Genomic DNA, 18,274 nt, shown 5'->3' on the forward strand with positions numbered 1-18,274 from the left:
TTCTGTTTTTCTGGGTCGTAAAATCATTGGTCAGACACACTAGATAGTCGGTCAGCGGATTGGGGGTTCAACTTCTGTTCGGACTGAGGTATGTGGAAAGTCGAACTGCACCTATCATCAATAATGTCCTATTTCTCTTGTCCATACTTCTTTACGTGCAGAATAGTCCCTGAAACAATAGTGGTATGGTATGTGCTCCTAGCAAATCAAAAAGGCAACTGCTACCTTTTTCTTGGTGTAAACATTGACATTTTGTTGTTGGAAATTGTCAAAGCACTTACATAAAGAAGACTGGAATAGACAGCAAGGGCAACCCAGATGATTGCACTCAGTGCCTAGAGCTATTGCTGGATCAGAGTTTTGTTTAACACCGTTTGCCGACTGGGCAAGCTTAGCTACCCACACAGAACGACTCATAATCGTAAATAGTAGTAGCACAGAGAGTGATGGTAGAGGCAGGATAAGAATGTAGAAAGTAGTCTAGATTAGAAGAAGATCAAAGACTATTTTGTAAAAAATAGAATTAGGAATCAGTTTGTAATGAATAGGAGCTGTAAAAGTTAGGGAAGTATAAGTATTAATATAACAATAGATCAACTTATTGGAGCCAGCAGAAGAGCCTGCAAGGGACTGATCCTGTGACTGTCCGCCTTCTTCCACCGGAGTCTCAATGGTGCTAGTCGCCTTGCCCCTGGGAGGTGCTGATAATCATGAAATAAAGAAACCCAACATGGATGATTGTTTTTTTTGAAATATTTGATTTCTTTGAACACAATCTAACATTACCTCGGGGAAACAAATTAACAACAATTGCACTACATGTATTGACCTATCTGATCTGGTCAACTAGGAGGATAGTACAGTATTGCAGGATTCGCAGACCGTCTAATAGGAAAGTTATGTAATTCACTAACTACACCAACAACAAAAAGGTTCTACTACGACTGCTATCACTCAGCACCACGAGACGACACGTGACAGACACAGTCCGTCATCATGATTGCAGACCACTAACAAATATCCTATAAAAAGTAATTAATAATATACTCAATGTATCAATCCACCACTCTCTCTTCTTAGTGGCAGCTGGAGTACAAAGAAGGACTACACTTGAGTCTCTACTGTCTCTAGCATTACGCAGTTATGCTCTCAAATGAGCAAAAAGTTGCAAACAAGTAAGCATAGTAGCAACGCAAATTACCAGGCGAGCAACTGCAATGACAGAAGCTATTTAAACATTAATTTACCTGCAATGTAATCAAATCAGCAGCATTCGTACTCTTCCGGAAAAAAATTAGATTAGCAATATAACAAAGAGCAGAAGAAAACAAAGTAGTTATTAAATAGCTAATCACCAATGCCAGGGATCTCCACTCCCAGCAGGTGGAGCTGGTCCTGCTCCCAGTCGAGGATGTCCGACCACCGGTGCGTCGCTTGCTGGTAGGTGCACCGGACCCTCGACTCCCTCCGCATGGCCCGGCACACCTTAACCCACAGCTGGCGACACTCCCGGAGGCCATACCCTGACGCGAGCCAGCCCCCTGCTGCCACGGTCTTGGGGAGGTGGTGCTGCACATAAAAGATCAGTGCAGCCACCTCCACCGGGCTGAAAATCTCCCAGGCCGTCACATCCTACCATCTTGAGCGCCCGCAAGGGAGCTGGCTACGGGGTGCAGGACCCTTTCCCTTCAGATCTTTGCCGGCTCCCTTTGCCATGGTCCTGGACAGTAAAGTAACATAAAAAAAAGGAAAGAATAGGGAAAAAGTAAAGAAAAGAAAAAAGAGTTAAAAAAAGTAGTTTAAAGTAACCAAAAGTAGAAAAAAACACAAAATATAGATGTAGAAAGAGAGAGGGATAGAAAATGAGAAAAAAATATTTAAAAAACTTTTAACAAAGAAAGGATGGCAAAGATTCAAGCTGGGTACAACAAGCATGCCCAGGACCATAGCAATGAATGAAAAACAAGATGGCCGCACACATTGAGGACCGCGTAGGTAAGTTTGCGAGATATTTCAAAAGTGAGCACGCAAAAACACACGCGAGCCGCACACAACGCGAGCGTGCAAGGCAGGCGTCAGGAAATGGAAAAATGCAACACGCACAAGATGGCGACACACACATGTATGACCGCATGGGTAACTTCGTGGTCGGTGAGCTGCAAGCGGCCCGCGAATACGCAAAAAACCCCGCGAAAAAGCAAAAAAAATCTGCAAATTTGCACGGATACGCGGATTCTGCGGATCGCAAATTCGATTTCACACGAAGTCGCAGACCGTGAATTCGCAAATTTCGCCCACACTTAGTAAGAACTGCGCGTCCAAATGACCGTTGCATCTCTTTGTTTGTAACTCTTGCCCCGCTGGCGCGTTATGTCACCTGTTATATAGGTGAATCATCCACAGTCCTGGGGCATATACAGCGAGATTGCGCATTGCTTCTAAGTCTATGTTGGCTCTCTGTATTAGCGGCCCTCCTTTAGAACAGGGAGGAGATATAATTCTCTCTTATAAACACGCACTACGAGGCATTTAATTTCTTCAGCTAGCTGCCCTCGCTTAGTGTTACATGCGTTCACTCCACAAATTTATTTTGGAGCTTTCGGACCGTGTTAAGCCCATAGGTTCATCTGAGCTGTAGATTTTATTTGTTACTCTCCGTTATACTAGTGCTCTGTTATTTTACAAAAAAGGTCCCCTGATGTTGGCTAATTTTGCTGTTCTTCCCCCGTCTATAGGAGAAACCCGTCAAAATATTGAAAGAAGTAAACCCTAATGAAATCTGTTTCCTGGCTGCCCGGAAGTTCACTACAGATTAAATCCTAAGAAGAATTTTTGCATGGAGCTCGCCTTGGTACCAGTTTCTTGTTTCCCTTTTAATTTCATATGTTATTCTCCGTTAAATCCCCCTGCAGAGGTGTAATTACCAGGGTTGTTCCTTTCCTTTGTAGCCGTGATGAATAGATCCTCACCACTATTAAAACCATTCCGGCCTTGTTGACATTTCTTCTAGGGCCCTGCCCTTTGAACAAAGGTATTAGTCTGGGATTTGCATGATAGTCTCACTTTGGCAACTTGGTTTTGGTTCTGTTATTATTTTTTCTGGCACATCTTTGGTTTATCTCAATCTTGGGTGTGGATCTATCTAATCTTGTTTTGGTGTATCCACGACTGCTGTTAAGCCTTTTCTAACACTTCCACTTTTACCGGTCTAACTGTCCCTCAGTTATTTATATATATATGTTTCGCCCAGCCCCATTTAGGTGATCCTCTGGGAGTCTCTTTTTAATATTGTTCTATTAATCTAGCCCTCTATGAAAACACCTGTGATAGTTCTTGAATTTTAATGTATGAATACTTTTGTTGCAGACGTCCTTTCTCCCTGTGGCCGCCCCTACACCCCTGCCCTGACAAAGGTGTAGCCCCAGTTGGGGCCTCACACCGAAACGCGCGTTGACGTTTTCACCACTGGAAGATCATCTGAGTGATTCGGGATACTGTCTTTTCTGTCCCGTGTTGTTCACTGAATATTACATCTGCGTGGAGTGATTTATGAATCTGTGATAGCGTTGTATGGTGCGTGGGCCATGGTTTGAATTTTATTGAAGTACATATTTTGTTGTATCTTATTTGTATTTAACATTTATGAACTATATATAATGAAAATCTTTTTGCATTATGTACACAAAATGAAAAGTATTGTCTTATAAAATATTTAAAAAATTTCTATATTCTGGTAAATTTGTGTTCAAGAACTCTCTCTATGTGGTATGAGGCTGATATGAATTTAGTTGGACCCTTTAGAGGCCTTTCTTTTTAAATATATGGGGCAGGTAATGTTCCTTCCCATTGATATGTACAATCATGGGACCCATCTGAGTGCTGTGTAGGCCTGTTCACCGGGGCTTGGCTGGTGCCTGGCGCTACCCTTGAACAGAAGCGAAGTGAGCGAGGCCTGCAGGGGCTGCCTAAATACCGGCGAGACAGCTGAGGCATTGGCGTGGACTGCTGACCCCACTGAGATGTACCGAGGAGAGGCAGTGGGAACTGAGGCACATTGAGGTGGGGCTGGAAAGTGGAACACTGCCTACCCATTTGCGGTGGCGAGACTGGAGGGGGGTGAGAACCTGGTGACGATGGGGCTGTTAGGTCACAGTCCGGGGACGGACCCAGGGTTAACGCTTTCATGTGTAGTACATTCCCCCCCTTGTTACACTGCATAGATAGTGGCCACCACACATAGGTGGGCCGTGCACCTGTTGGGATTTGGCCCTCAGGCGTGACTACACACTGTTCAGGAGTTGCCCTGAACCTTGGTGAGCTGTCTACTGCTGGCGACTGCTGTGCCTCCTTCCTGTTCCCGTCAGGGACAATGGAGAAATCACAGAGGAAACACGCTGGAACCACCCCTGACCATGAGTATGACCTAGTTGATCAGGCACTCGGTAATCCTGAGCCCCAGATTAGGCTGGACCCCATCCTGCTACAGCTTTCCAAGAAACTGGAAGCCATTGCGGATACCAAAACCGCTCACCATCAAGACATAAGCGCAGTGTCGGTGGGCCTTGGCCTCCTTCGCGCCAAACACCAGAAGCTCAATGAGAGGGTGAAGGTGGTGGAATCTGGATTCGAGTAACTAGCACCTGGCCATAGAGCCCTTTCCCAGCAGGTGGCGGAATTGACTGATAGAGTCCAGATCCTGGAGCGGCAGGTAGATGATGGTGACGGTCGTAACTGCTGCAATAATTTGGACATTTTTGGCTTACAGGAGGGGATTGAAAAGGGGTACATGGTGGCGTACCTGGAGCTATGGCTCCTAGAGGTGACGGCCCCAGGAGTGTTGACACAACTCTTCACAATGGAAAGAGTGCATCGTGTGCATGCTCGACTTGTGGCACCGGGCCACCCTCCGAGATCAGTTGTGGCCGGTCTGTTGCATTATAGGTACAGGGATATCATCCTACACAGGGTCTGCTCAGGCAGCCCCTTTTTGGTTAACAACGCCAAATTTTCCATGTTCCCAGACTACTCGCTGGAGGTCCTACGATGACGGGCCTCCTCTTTTGATGTTAAAAAGGCACTCCATGCAGATGGGATCCAGTACTCGCTCATGTTTCTGGCCTAACTCCGTATTGTGGTGGGTGGTAAGACCCACTTATGCAACACTCCCCAGGAGGCCTGGGACTGGTTTGAGGCTTATCGCATGGTGCAACCAGGTTGGGCGCAGAAACCACAATGGATGATGAAGGACGTATTGGGGAGAAGAAACCCACCTCCTCGCAGACGGAAATGGAGCGAGCGGTAGGGCTGCAGGCTGTGATGGAACTAGCTAGAAAGGGGACTCTCTGTTGGACCAAGGTTGGAGGTCTACAAAGGGGTCAGCAGCCTCCGGGTCAGACTCTTCGGGTAAAGGTAGTCTGGAACTCCTGTGGTGACCCAACACACAGGGGATGATATCGTTTACTAAAGAATGCCGGCTGCGCAGCTTTGAGCGTGGGCCGGTGCTGTAGATCGTGCACCACTGTTCATATTGACTGGTTAGGGCAATTCTGCTTGCAGGAGGTTGGCGGTCTAGTCGACCAGCCTCCACTACAAAACCGGAAGCAGAGCGTAACCCGCGCAGCTGGCACACCAAAGGCAAGCCCATCTGCACCCGTCCTTGCTCTTCCATCGCCAGGAGCCAGAAATTCTGCTGCTCGGACCCCAGAGCAGGAAGTAGGTCCTAAGGGATTATATATCAGTAGCAACCTACTGAAGCTAACAGGGCAGCTACACGCTGGGTGTAAGTTACTCAAGTGAACAGCGACCATTAACACCCTAGAGGGGCCTTTCGCATGCAGAGCCTGCAGGTTTCAGAGTAACATTATGGACCACGTTTCAATCAAGCTGGGTAGTTGCCCTGATTTTGGACGGGCCAAAACAGCTATAGAAACCATATCCATCTTTAAAGAGACAGGTAAAATCCACAAATTTTCCAGACAAGAGTGGAAGGGCTTTCTCTGTAATGCCCCGGTTACTTACCGGTAATCTTCATTACTCCGAGTCCTAGTCTTCCTCGCCACAGTAATTACTAATGAGCAGTATGCTCATTAGTAATTACTGTGGTGAGGAAGACGGACGAGGAGGTAATGTAAGATCACTTCTTGAACATGCTATAGAAATATAGGATTTTCTTGACTGATAGAAACCGGATTTAGGTTTCCTGACTGAGACATGGGTAAAATCTGACTCCACTCCTGCAACAACTATAGCACTCCCTGAGGGATATAAGATTCAAAGACTTGACAGACAGCCTAAGGTGGAGGGAGGGATAGCTATTGTTTATAGAGACAAGGCCACTGTGAACATCTTGGAGCAACGGAGTAATGAAAAAATTGAAATCTTAATATTCTGGTTAGATCTAACCCCACAGCATAGCTGGAAAGGAATCTTAGTCTGCCAGTCCCCAGGGCCCCATCGGAGATTTTTCATTGCAGCTGTTGCAATTGATACCTCCGTATGTAATCTCTACCCAAAACATGTCTCCTACTTGGGGATTTTAATGTGCAGACTGAGTGTGTGGAGAATACGGACGCAGCGGCTCTTCTGACCGACCTCGCAGCATTAAGCATGACCAAGATCAATGAAGGCTCAACCCATACAGCTGGACACATCTTAGATATTATTTTCTCAAATTCGCCCCATATCATTTGTGAAACCCCACGTCCTGTGAGCTGGTCTGACCATGCACTTGTTAATTTTCAGAATCAGGGACCTAGATATAAGGAAAAGACTGGCCCTGATTCCAAACACTCATTTAGACAGTGGCACAAAATCCCTCCAGAGGCTTTTTCAGCTACCTTTTCAGTGGCATAGGAGGGAAGACACAAAAAGGTAGAGGATAAACTAGCCTACTTCAATGCCTTGGCTAAAGCTGCAATTCACCAACTAGCGCCGCTAAAAACCTCAAGGGGCAAGCCAAGGCAGGCTCAAGCAGCTTGATACACCACTGACCTACACAGTGAGAAAGCCCGCTGCAAAAATCTGGAAAGGCAGTGGAGACGGACCCATAATACAAGGGATAAAGAAAAATATAGGACATCATTAGCCAATATCACTAAAACATCAAAATAGCCTGGAAAGCTTCCATCGCTCAGCAGTTAACCCAGGCAGGGAATGCCCCAAAAAGCCTTATTCCAGATCCTTAAGCCTTTTACGAACCCCAAAGCGTGTGATCTGGAAGAACCTCCAACCCAAGCTCTATGTGACAATGTAGCAAATTATTTTTATAATCAATGAATCAATCAATCAGAGTACTTGTAAAGCGTGCTACAAACCCGTGAGGGTTTCAAGGTGCTGGGGGGGAGGGTGCTACTACTGTTCGAAGAGCCATGCCTTGAGGAGTCTTCTGAAGGTGAGTAGGTCTTGGGCCTGCGGTAGGTGGGTAGGGAGGGTGTTCAAGGTCTTGGTGGCGAGGTAGGAGAAGGATCTGCAGCTGGAGGTCATTCGTTGGATGCGGGGGACAGCGGCGAGGGCGAGGCTGGTGGAGCTGCAGGGTGGGGGTGTAGAAGCTGAGTCTGCTGTTCAGGTAGGCTGGTCCGGCGTTGTGGAGTGCTTTGTGTGCGTGGGTGAGGAGCTTGAAGGGGATCCTCTTGTCAACGGGGAACAAGTGAAGGGCTGGTGGGGGGTGATGTGGCTGCGGCAGGGGACATTGACGATTAGTCGAGCGGAGGTGTTTTGGATGCGTTGTAGTCATCGTAGGTGTTTAGCTGGGATTCCTGCGTAGAGTATGTTGCCGTAGTCCAGTCTGCTGCTGACGAGGCCCTGTGTCACTGTTCTTCTTGTTTCAGTTGGGATCCACTTGTAGATCCTGCAGAGCATGCAGAGGGTGTTGTAGCAGAAGGGGGAGACGGTGTTGACCTGTTTAGACATGGAGAGGAAGGAGTCGAGGATGAAACCTAGGTTGTGTGCATGGTAGGTGGGTGTTGGTGCTGTTCCCAGTGTGGTCGGCCACAAGGAGTAGTCCCAGGCTGAGGGGGTGGTTCCGAGGATGAGGACCTCCATCTTGTCCGAGTTGAGCTTCAGACGGCTGTTGCTCATCCAGTCGGTGACCGCCTTCATTCCCTCGTGGAGGTTGGTTTTGGTGGTGTGCGGGTCCTTGGTGAGGGAGAGGCTGAGCTGGGTGTCGTTGGCGTAGGAGATGAAGTTGAGGTTGTGTTGGAGGGCCACTTGTGCGAGGGGGGCCATGTAGACGTTGAACAGCATCGGGACCGCAGATGATGTCGATTGCTTCGGATCGGAAGGGCGGGAGGCGGATACTCTGGGTTCTGCCGAAGAGGAAGGACGTGGTCCAGTCAAGGGCCTTCTCTTGAATTCTAGCTTCTAGGAGGCCTGTCTTTAGAGTGCAATGGCAGACCGTGTCCAAGGCGGCCGTCAAGTCCAGGAGGAGAAGGGCTGATGTTTCGCCGTTGTCTAGTTGGCACCTGATGTCGTCTGTGGCGGTGATGAGGGCTGTCTAGGTGCTGTGGTTTCATTTGAACCTGGACTGGGATGGGTCCAAGATGTTGTTGTCTTCCATGTGGCGGGCCAGTTGTATGTTGACGATTTTCTCGATGACCTTTGCCGGGAACATGAGCAGGGAGATGGGCTGGACGTTGTTGAGGCCCTTGGGGTCCGCCTTGGGTTTCTTGAGGAGGGCGTTGATTTCGGCATGCTTCCAGCTTTCAGGGAATGTCGCTGTTTCTAAGGAGATGTTGATGACCTTCCGTAGTTGGGGTGCGATGGCTGCGTCTGCTTTGTTGAATACTTGGTGTGGGCCAAGGTCTGGCGGAGATCCTGAGTGAATGGAGTTCATGACTTTGTGTGTCTCGTCGTCGTTGACGTTGGACCACGAGGTCAGGCAGTTGATGCTAGTGGTGTTCACAGGGGAGGTGGAGTCTGGCGTAGTCGGGGCGGTTGTGGTGTTGAAGTTGTCATGGATGTCAGCGATCTTGCGGTGGAAGAAGTTGGCTAGTGAGTTGCACAGTTCTTGTGAGGGAGGTATGTTGTTGGCGTAGGCGCTGGGGTTGGAGAGTTACTTTACGATGCTGTAGAGCTCTTTGCTGTCGTGTGCATTGTTATCCAGGCGGTCTTTGAAGGAGGATCTCTTGTCTAATCTGATGAGGTGGTGATGTCTGCGGGTGGCGTCCCTGTGGGCTGCGTGGTTGTCCGGAGTGCGTTCGTGGAGCCAAATTTTCTCCAGTTTCCGGCATGCGCGTTTGGAGGTCTGCAGCTCGTGAGTGAACCAGGTGACTCTCTTGCTGGCGTGGTTGTTGGAGGGTTTCTTGAGTGGGGCAAAGGTGTTGGCGCAGTCATTGATCCACTGTCTGAGGTTGCGGGCTGCGGTGTCTGGGTTGGTGGGGTCGCTGGAAGGGTTTTGGGAGAGGGTGGTGATCAGCTGGTCTTCTGTGACTTTGCTTCAGCAGCGGCGAGGTAGCTGTTGGGTGCGGTGGTGCGTGGTTGGTTTCTTGGATGCAATGGTGGTCGGTCCAGTGGAGTTCGGTGGTGTGGTTGAAGGCGACGTGGGTCCCTGTGGCGAAGACAGGGTCCAGCGTGTGGCCAGCGGCGTGGGTGGATGCGGTCACGGTGTTGTCTGAGGCCGAGGTTGGCGAGGTTGTCGATCAGGACAGCGGAGTTGGTGTCGTTGTTGTTCTCGAGGTGGAAATTCAGGTCTCCGAGGAGGATGTAGTCTGTGGAGGCGAGGGCATGGGTGCTGACGATGTCAGCAATGGAGTCGCAGAATTGAGTTCGGGGTCCGGGGGGCCTGTAGATGAGTGTACCTCTGAGGGTGGTGTTGGGGTCAGTGTGGATCCGGAAGTGCAGGTGTTCGGCGGTGTTGAGGGTGTCGTCTGTGTAGGTGGCGACTTTGAGGGTTGACTTGTGGACAATGGCTATTCCTCCTCCGATTCCGTTGGTGCGATCCCTGCGGGTGATCTTGTAGCCGTCCGGAAAGGCTATGGTGATGTGGGGCGCCGAGGAGCTGTTCCACCAGGTCTCGGTCATGAAGGCCATGTCTGGGGCGGAGGTGTCGAGCAGATCCCAGAGCTCTACGGCATTTTGGCGTGCAGAGCGGGTGTTGAGGAGGATGCAGCGGAGGTGGTAGGGTCCAGTCTTTGGCGGTTTGGTGGCTCTGTCGCAGGTGAAGCTGAAGGTGTGGCAGGAGAAAGGTCCGTGAGTCCGTTTTGGGGTGGCTTGGAAGCAGGTGTTGTTTCGGCCGGCGTTTAGTGCGTGGAGGGTGCTGGCGTTGTAGTGGAGTCTGGTGTTGTGGAGTTTGTGGGGTCCAGGGGTTCTGGCGCTGGGCGTAGTGCAAGCACGGACAGGCGTGGATGGGCTTGCCTTAGGCATGCCTTTGGCATGCCAGCAGCGCGCACGCTGCGCACGTCCGCTGTGCGGTTTCACAGCGGCCGCCATATAAGGGGATGTGGTAGGGAGGAGAAGCTGGGAGGTGGGAGCGGGGGGCGAATGGGAGAGCGGGGGGCGGGCCGCAGGGAGGCAGCGGCGGGAAAGGAACGGGACAGCGGGAGACAGAAGGCAGAAGGGGGCTGGGCAGGGGCACAAAAATGGTCAACAAGCAGGGCAACAGAGAACGGTAAATACTAAAGGCACAGTACAAAATAGGAGAAAACGAAAATCAAGGAAAGAGACACAGTAGCAGCTTCCATCTCGTCCCTCCTGCACCCCACCCAGAGCGCCTCCCGCTGATCGTCTCCTCCTGAGACGGGCGAGTCCTCCATCTTGGGCGGCTCTGGGTCAGCGTTGCAGCGTTTGGGCCCCTCCCCCCCAGACCAGTACTTCAGGCGCACTGTGGACCTCGCGCCCATCACTCTGCACTTCAGAACTCCTGAGGCTTCGCCGGGAGCAACGTCTACTTTTAACAGCCCCCACTGACCTTGGTCATCGCTCGCTGTGCCCCTCAGCTGCGCTCTGGACTTCCGCGCACGGCACTATCTTTTAGCAGCTTCCATCTTCTCCCTCCTGCACGCCAACCAGAGCGCCTCCCGCTGATCGTCTCCTCCTGAGACGGGGAGTCCTCCATCTTGGGCGGCTCTGGGTCAGCGTTGCAGCGTTTGGGCCCCTCCCCCCCAGACCAGTACTTCAGGCACACTGTGGACCTCGCGCCCATCACTCTGCACTTCAGAACTCCCGAGGCTTCGCCGGGAGCAACGTCTACTTTTAACAGCCCCCACTGACCTTGGTCGTCGCTCACTGTGCCCCTCAGCTGCGCTCTGGACTTCCGCGCACGGCACTATCTTTTAGCAGCTTCCATCTTCTCCCTCCTGCACGCCACCCAGAGCGCCTCCCGCTGATCGTCTCCTCCTGAGACAGGCGAGTCCTCCATCTTGGGCGGCTCTGGGTCAGCGTTGCAGCGTTTGGGCCCCTCCCCCCTAGCCACTCCCCCTCATGTGTCCCTACATAATGGTTGGCCAGTCCAGGCAGCGCAGCGGACGAGCGGAGCGGGCGCGATGAAGGCGCGCCGAAGTTGCGCCTAAGTTAAGCCCGTCTGCGCCCGTCCGCGACGGGCCGGGACCAGGGGCCATAGACCCTGCCTTTCCTTTAGTGTATTCCTCTGCCCAACTTCGGTCTTTTTCAGTTCCTGTCCCCCTCTCCTCCTCTACAGTTCAACACTTATCTTCACACGGAATCTATGTCCCCCACTCTTCCTGCTCATGTCCCGTCCCTCCTACTTCTCTTTCGTCCTTTGCCACTGGCCCCACTTCTGGTTCCCCAGCCGTCTCTGCTATTCTTCTTAATACTCGCTCCGCCGTTAAAAAACAAATTGCTCTTTTCCATCTCTTGGATACTGATTCTCCGGATTTTCTTTTTCTCACCGAAACTTGGTTTTCTTCTGATTCACTCCCGGACCTTCTGGCCATTCTCCCTAGTACCCACTATGTCCTTCATGCCGACCGCCCTGACGGAAAAACTGGAGGGGGTGTGGCGATGATAATTCGCTCTTCTATGAATTTCCAGCTTCTTCCGCACCCCCGTATACCCTGCGTCGACTTTCTGGTGGCCCGCTCTCTTAATCTCCTGGCACCTCTTACGGTGGTCCTCATGTACCGCCCCCCTCACAGTATGCCATCATTTGTGTCTACCGTGCAGGACCTCTTGGCCACCTTGGCGGTAAATAATTTCTCGCTGCTCCTGCTCGGTGACTTCAACTTTTGGCCGGGTGATCCGAGGGAGGACTCCTCATCTAGAGACTTCTCTGCCACACTTCAGTACCTTAACTTCTCACCCCACGTCTCGGCCCCTACCCACATTCACGGTCATATCTTGGACCAAATCTGGTCCTTACGCTGTAATCTTCCGGCCACTTCCATTCTTCCTTGCGTCTGGTCGGATCACTTCATGATCTCCTTTTCTATTCACTTGGCTCAAGCTGAGAAAGCCCCTTTGCCTAAAAACATCTTGGCTCGAAGCTGGAACAAGACTGATCTTAATGATCTCTCTTCTTTACTATCTTCATCCAATCACACCCTGACTGACCTATCTTTGGAAAGTCAGGCGGATGCCATTAATACTTGGCTTTCTTCTGCTTGCGACCAGGTCGCCCCACTTAAAAAGATCAAATCAGTTCGCCCCCATGACGCTCACAAGTGTTTTCCAGCGACCTTAAATCTCTGAAATTAGAGCTCAGGTGCTCGGAGCGTCATTGGCGCCGCAACTACTGCCCCACACTCCGCCTCAAATATAAAGCTCTTCTTAACAACTATAAAAAAAAGCCATCTTAGCGGCCAAATCTAAATATTTTACTGAGTGAGTGGCCCTTTCGGCCAACAAATCTCGTGAGATTTTCTCACTAGTTCCCAGTCTTGCCACTTCCGACTGCACCTGTCTTTCCCCTGCCCCTTCTCAATCTCTCTGTCACTCTTTGAACGACTACTTCATCAATAAAATTATTACCATCAAGGCCAATATTCCTATTGTGTCTCAACTTGCACTGCCCGTTCAGTCTCATCTGCTTCCTTCTGTTCTAGATCATTTTGAACCTATCTCATCTGAGCTTTTCCTCGACCTGCTTGTCAAGGTCAAATCCGGCTCTCCCGCAGACTGTGCCCCTGCACGGATACTCAGAACCCTCTATACCAGTTTTCCCACCCCTCCCCTCACCTTTCTCAATGCTTCTTTGGCTTTGGGCTGTGTTCCCTCTTCCTTTAAGTCTGCTATTGTTTTTCCTATCTTGAAGAAAGCTGGCCTGGACCCCTCTCTTCCATATAATTTTAGGCCGATTTCCCTTCTCCCCTATCTAGGGAAGATTCTCGAAAGCTACGTGACATCCTGCCTTTCCACCTATATTGAGGAGAATCATCTCTTGGCCTCCCACCAGGCGGGCTTTCTCCCCGGCCACTCCACTGAGGGTGTGGTCCTTGCGGTCCTGGATGAACTTAAGGGGAAGGCCGACTGCAACCTCCCCCAGGCATTGGTCCTTTTAGATCTGTCCGCTGCGTTTGACACGGTCGATCATGTCATCCTTCTCGACCGTGTCAGTGCAGCGGGCATCTAGGGCACTGCCCTCTCCTGGATCGCGTCCTTTCTTCAAGGCAGAACACAGGAAGTCCACCTCTCTGATTTTTCTGCCCCCCTCTTCCGGTCACATGTGGTGTCCCTCAAGGTTCTTCCCTCTCCCCACTTCTTTTCAACCTTTACATCCGTCCCCTTATCTCCTCTCTTCTCAAGCTGGGGGTCTCTGTGTACAATTACGCAGATGACCTCCAGCTCGTTTTTGATCTCTCATCCCCAGCTGACTCTCTTCCTAAGTTCTGTTCTACTCTTCTTTTTATTTCCCAGTGGATGAGCTTCAATCATTTGAAGCTCAATCCCGATAAGACAGAGCTTGTCCTCACTGGTGGCTCATCCAATCCCTGGTTCTCAGCTCACTGGCCCCTTTCTTTTGGCCCTCCCCCCTCACCAGTTTCCTCTGTTCGAACCTTGGGCATCAAGATCAGTAATGATCTGTCCATGCACACCCAAATCAGTTCTGTTGTGTCTTCCTGTTTTTCCTCACTCCGTTTAATTCGTAAGATTTCCCGGTTTTTTTCTGTTGATGCCCTTAAAACCATCATCACGGCCCTTATTACATCCCGCCTGGATTATGGAAACGGCTTGTACGTTGGTATCCCTGCCTACGAAACTCGCCGTCTCCAGGCCATCCAAAACCAGGCGGCCCGCCTTATCCTTCGTCTCCCCAAATTTTCCCACATCACCCCGGCCCTCAAATCTCTCCATTGGCTCCCGGTTCATTTCAGATCTCAGTTCAAACTAGCTTGCCTGGCCTTCCGAGCGCATGCTCGTTCTGCCCCGCTCTTCATTAATTCCCTAATTTCTTCTCATGCCCCCAGTCGTACTCTCTGCTCTTCTTCTCTTTCTCTTCTTCACGTCCCCCGCTTCCGCAAATCCTGCACCGGGGGCACCCGATTCTCTGTGTTGGCCCCCCAGATTTGGAACAACCTCCCTCTTTCCATTCGTTCTATCCCTATCTTTTCCCACTTTCGTAAAGCCCTTAAAACTTTTCTTTTCCTTCAGGCATTTCCCGGCTAAATCTCTTTGGGCCCCTTTGTAGATTCTGTTGTGCTCCTCAGCGCCAGGAAGCCGCTTGGCCACAGTGCGCTTTAGAAATTTCTTTTTCATTTCATTCAGTACAATATATCAGCAGATGGGGGGGCCGTGAACTCACGAGGCAGCAGCAGCTGACTCAAGGCAGGCACACCACAGGCGGAGCCGTGCATAGGGGGGCGGCCTGACCTGCAAGCAGGGTCAAGGGTCGCTCCCTCTACCGGGCGGTGGCCGCCATATAACGGGAAGTGGGAGGGAGGAGCAGCTGGGAGGTGGGAGCGATGTGGGGAATGGGAGAGCGGGGCGCGGGCCGCAGGGAGGCAGCGGCAGGAAAGGAACGTGACAGCGGGAGACAGAAGGCAAAAGGAAGCTGGGCAGGGGCACAAAAATAATAAACAAGCAGGCAGGGCAACAGAGAACAGTAAATTCTAAAGGCACAGTACAAAATAGGAGAAAAAGAAAATAAAGGAAGGAGACACAGTACAATATACCAGCGGATTGGGGCGGCAAACTCACGAGGCAGCAGCAGCTGGCTCAAGGCAGGCACACCACAGGTGGAGCCGTGAGGAGGGGGGGCGGCATGACCTGCAAGCAGGGTCAAGGGTCGCCACCTCTACCACGCGGTGGCCGCCTCCATATAAGGGGATGGGGGGGAGGAGCAGCTGGGATGTGGGAGCAGGGTGGCGAATGGGAGAGCGGGGGCGGGGCGCAGCATGAAGGCAGCGGCGGGAAAGGAACAGGACAGTGGGAGACAGAACAACGGTCCTAAGCCTAGAGCAATTTCTGAAAAAAAAATAATAACATACAGACCACAATCGGACAATATGTACAGTTTTCTTATACCCAGCCTGGCAAAGAATTTATTTTGGGATTATATGACAAGAAGTCAATTTATACGTTACATTATCACATCAAACATATTAGTGTTTGAAGTAAGGCACAAGCCTGTGCCGTACTCAGCAGGATAGAAAAAGTTGTGAGAAAGGGTGCAGAAGAAAGAACAGTTTACATCAGGCAAAAGAAGGGTTGAGCAAGACCTGGTACTGCTTTCAGATTCAAATTGGCAGTATTCCCTTTAGTAGAGCATACAAAAACGAATAACAATGAAAGAAATGTATGTCTACATAACAGTGTCGACGGCGTTTCGATCCCGTGCTCAAAATAAAGGGATCATCATCAGGACTTAATATATGCCTGGAATATCATAGAACAATAAGCCTGTAAAGAAAAACAGGAAAAAACAGAGAGGCAAAAATATTTTTTAGAACGCGTTTATTACTCTCAAACTGTGTTTGAGAGTAATAAAGAGGTCAACTTAGTCATACTCTAACTGACATGCAATTCGGAATCGCAGTGCGGTGAATAGTGTTTAGTTGCTGGTGGTGACAGGGTCAAATCGTTGTGGCTGGGATGTGCCTATTTCGTGAAAGGCAGTCGTTTCTGTGAACGTGAAGAAATGACGACTTGTGTGTGTAGCAGCTACCGGAAAGTTGAATTCAATAAAAGGTTTGTGACGATAGTGGTGAAGTGCAAGACTTAAAATTATTAGGCGTGATCCGGCTTAAGGTTAACAGTATAACGCGCCGACATACCAAGGAACGGGTTTGAAGATGGCGCTTTCAATTTTTCAATGGCCACAATTTGCGTGGTCCACTCAGTGCGTCATGTGATGAACTTCAGGAAACTGTGAACAGATATGGTAATAGTTATAAATGAGACCCACGCGGGTTCGGGTTTCAAGCCTACTGTTAGATCGGCTCTTACCAAGATTATTTGGTGTCCTGGGATGGCTGCCCAGTGTGGAACACCAATTAGAGGAAATTCCGTTGTGGGAACAATCTGCAGGTAAAGAGTGAGTGGAATTAACACTATGCGGGATTAAATGGATGCACCAGTGGGTGGGGGCGGAAACATTCTCACCTTGGAGGAGGATGGGTTAGCCCTTAACAGCGTCAGGCAGTTGCGCTAATCAGCTGAATTGGGTTGAGTGAGCGCCTGGTTTTGGCGTTCTCACCCGATTTCCAGTAAATACGTGGCGGCGGTCGGGAACAATGCACGATCCGCTGTGGTTAACCAAAAAGAATCAGTTTAGGGTGTACCCACGGTCTAGCCGTGTCCGGGGCGAAAACGCTGGGCAGGGGACGGATTCTTACCTCGCAGAATGGACAGGATGTCGGTACATCGGTTCCTTGCAAGCGATGCTGCTTCCATCTCGGAAAGCGTGCAGCCGAGGCTTTGAAGGAGTGCGGTCACGTGACGATGGTCATGTGATCCCGAGTGGATTGTGGCGGCCATCTTGGAGTGGGGAAGGTGAGGGGATAAAAAACGGCGCAGTGAGTTTGTGCCTAGGGGGTGAACGTGCCAAAATACATTTTCACCAAAACATCACTGACAGGGCACAATATACTATATACAGAATGGTTATGAACACCCATATTCATTGTTTACAGCAGAAGCTTGACGATTTCTTTAGCAACCAAGTTAGTTGAGTTAAAATCAAAGCAGATTTGTCCAATCCTCACTCCTGTTCAGGCCAGTCCTGATAGTATTGAATTGAATGATGGACTTAAGTTCCTCTCTGTTCATAATTTGGACAAGATTCCCACCTCTTTGTGGGAGTTTGATGGATTTCAAGATGGTCCACTTGATGTCATCTGCTGTGTGGTTCATCTCTGTGAAGTGTTCCACCATGGGAGCATTCGGCGTGTTACATCTTATCCTACTCCGATGTTGGCTGATTCGTGTCTTGGCCTTTTGACTGGTCTGGCCTATATACATTTTCTTACATGGGCAGAAAATAGCTTAAATAACATTACAGGTGTTACAGTTTGTAAACGATTTAATTTCAAAATTTACCCCATTGTGACTGATATTCCTGGTTTCAATAGTGATATCGCAAACAATGCAGTGCCCACATTTGACATGACCCCTCAGTGGTGGTAGCCCCCAGTTAGAGTCAAGAGTGGTACGGGGGGTGGGGGTCGGTAAGGCTGCCCTCACCAGGTGATCTTTCAGATTTTTGTTTTTTCTGAATGCGAAAAGGGGTCTCTCTAGGTTAAGGATTCCAGCATTTATTGTGGCCCAGTGCTTAAGGATTGATTTTCTGATTTTGTTAGACACGGGGCAAAATGTGGTCACACATGCGATTCTGTCTTTATTCTCTTTTGGCTTTGGTGTCAGTAGGACATCACGTGGACAGTACCAAGCCCTTTTTGACGCTGCCTTAACTATTCTTCTCGGATAGCCACGCATTTTCAGTTTGTTTGATAAGATTGTGGCTTCCCTGAAGTAGTCAGTTTTATTGGAGCAGTTACGCCTTATTCGTAGGAACTGCGAGTAGGGTAACGAATCTTTTAATGCTCTAGGGTGACAGCTGTTGTAACTGAGCAGAGTGTTACGTTCAGTTGGCTTCCTGTAAAGGCGCGTTAGTAATTCGCCTTCATGACAGTATATTGTCAGGTCAAGAAAAGCTATTTGGGATTTGTCATGGGTCAGAGTGAAAGTTAGGTCCGCACAATTGTTATTCAACCAGTGAAGAAACAGGTTCATTATGTCAATATCATGGTTCCAAACTAAAAAAAATGTCGTCTATGTAATGACGCCATAGGGAAATACCTGCAAAAAATGGGTTGCTGTTATGTAGGATGACCCCAGTCTCCAATGCATCCATGAATAGAATGGCTAGGTTGGGGGCAAAAATAGC

The sequence above is a fragment of the Lissotriton vulgaris genome, chromosome 3_1, assembly GCF_964263255.1.
Source record: "Lissotriton vulgaris chromosome 3_1, aLisVul1.2, whole genome shotgun sequence".
Taxonomy (NCBI): Eukaryota; Metazoa; Chordata; class Amphibia; order Caudata; family Salamandridae; genus Lissotriton; species Lissotriton vulgaris.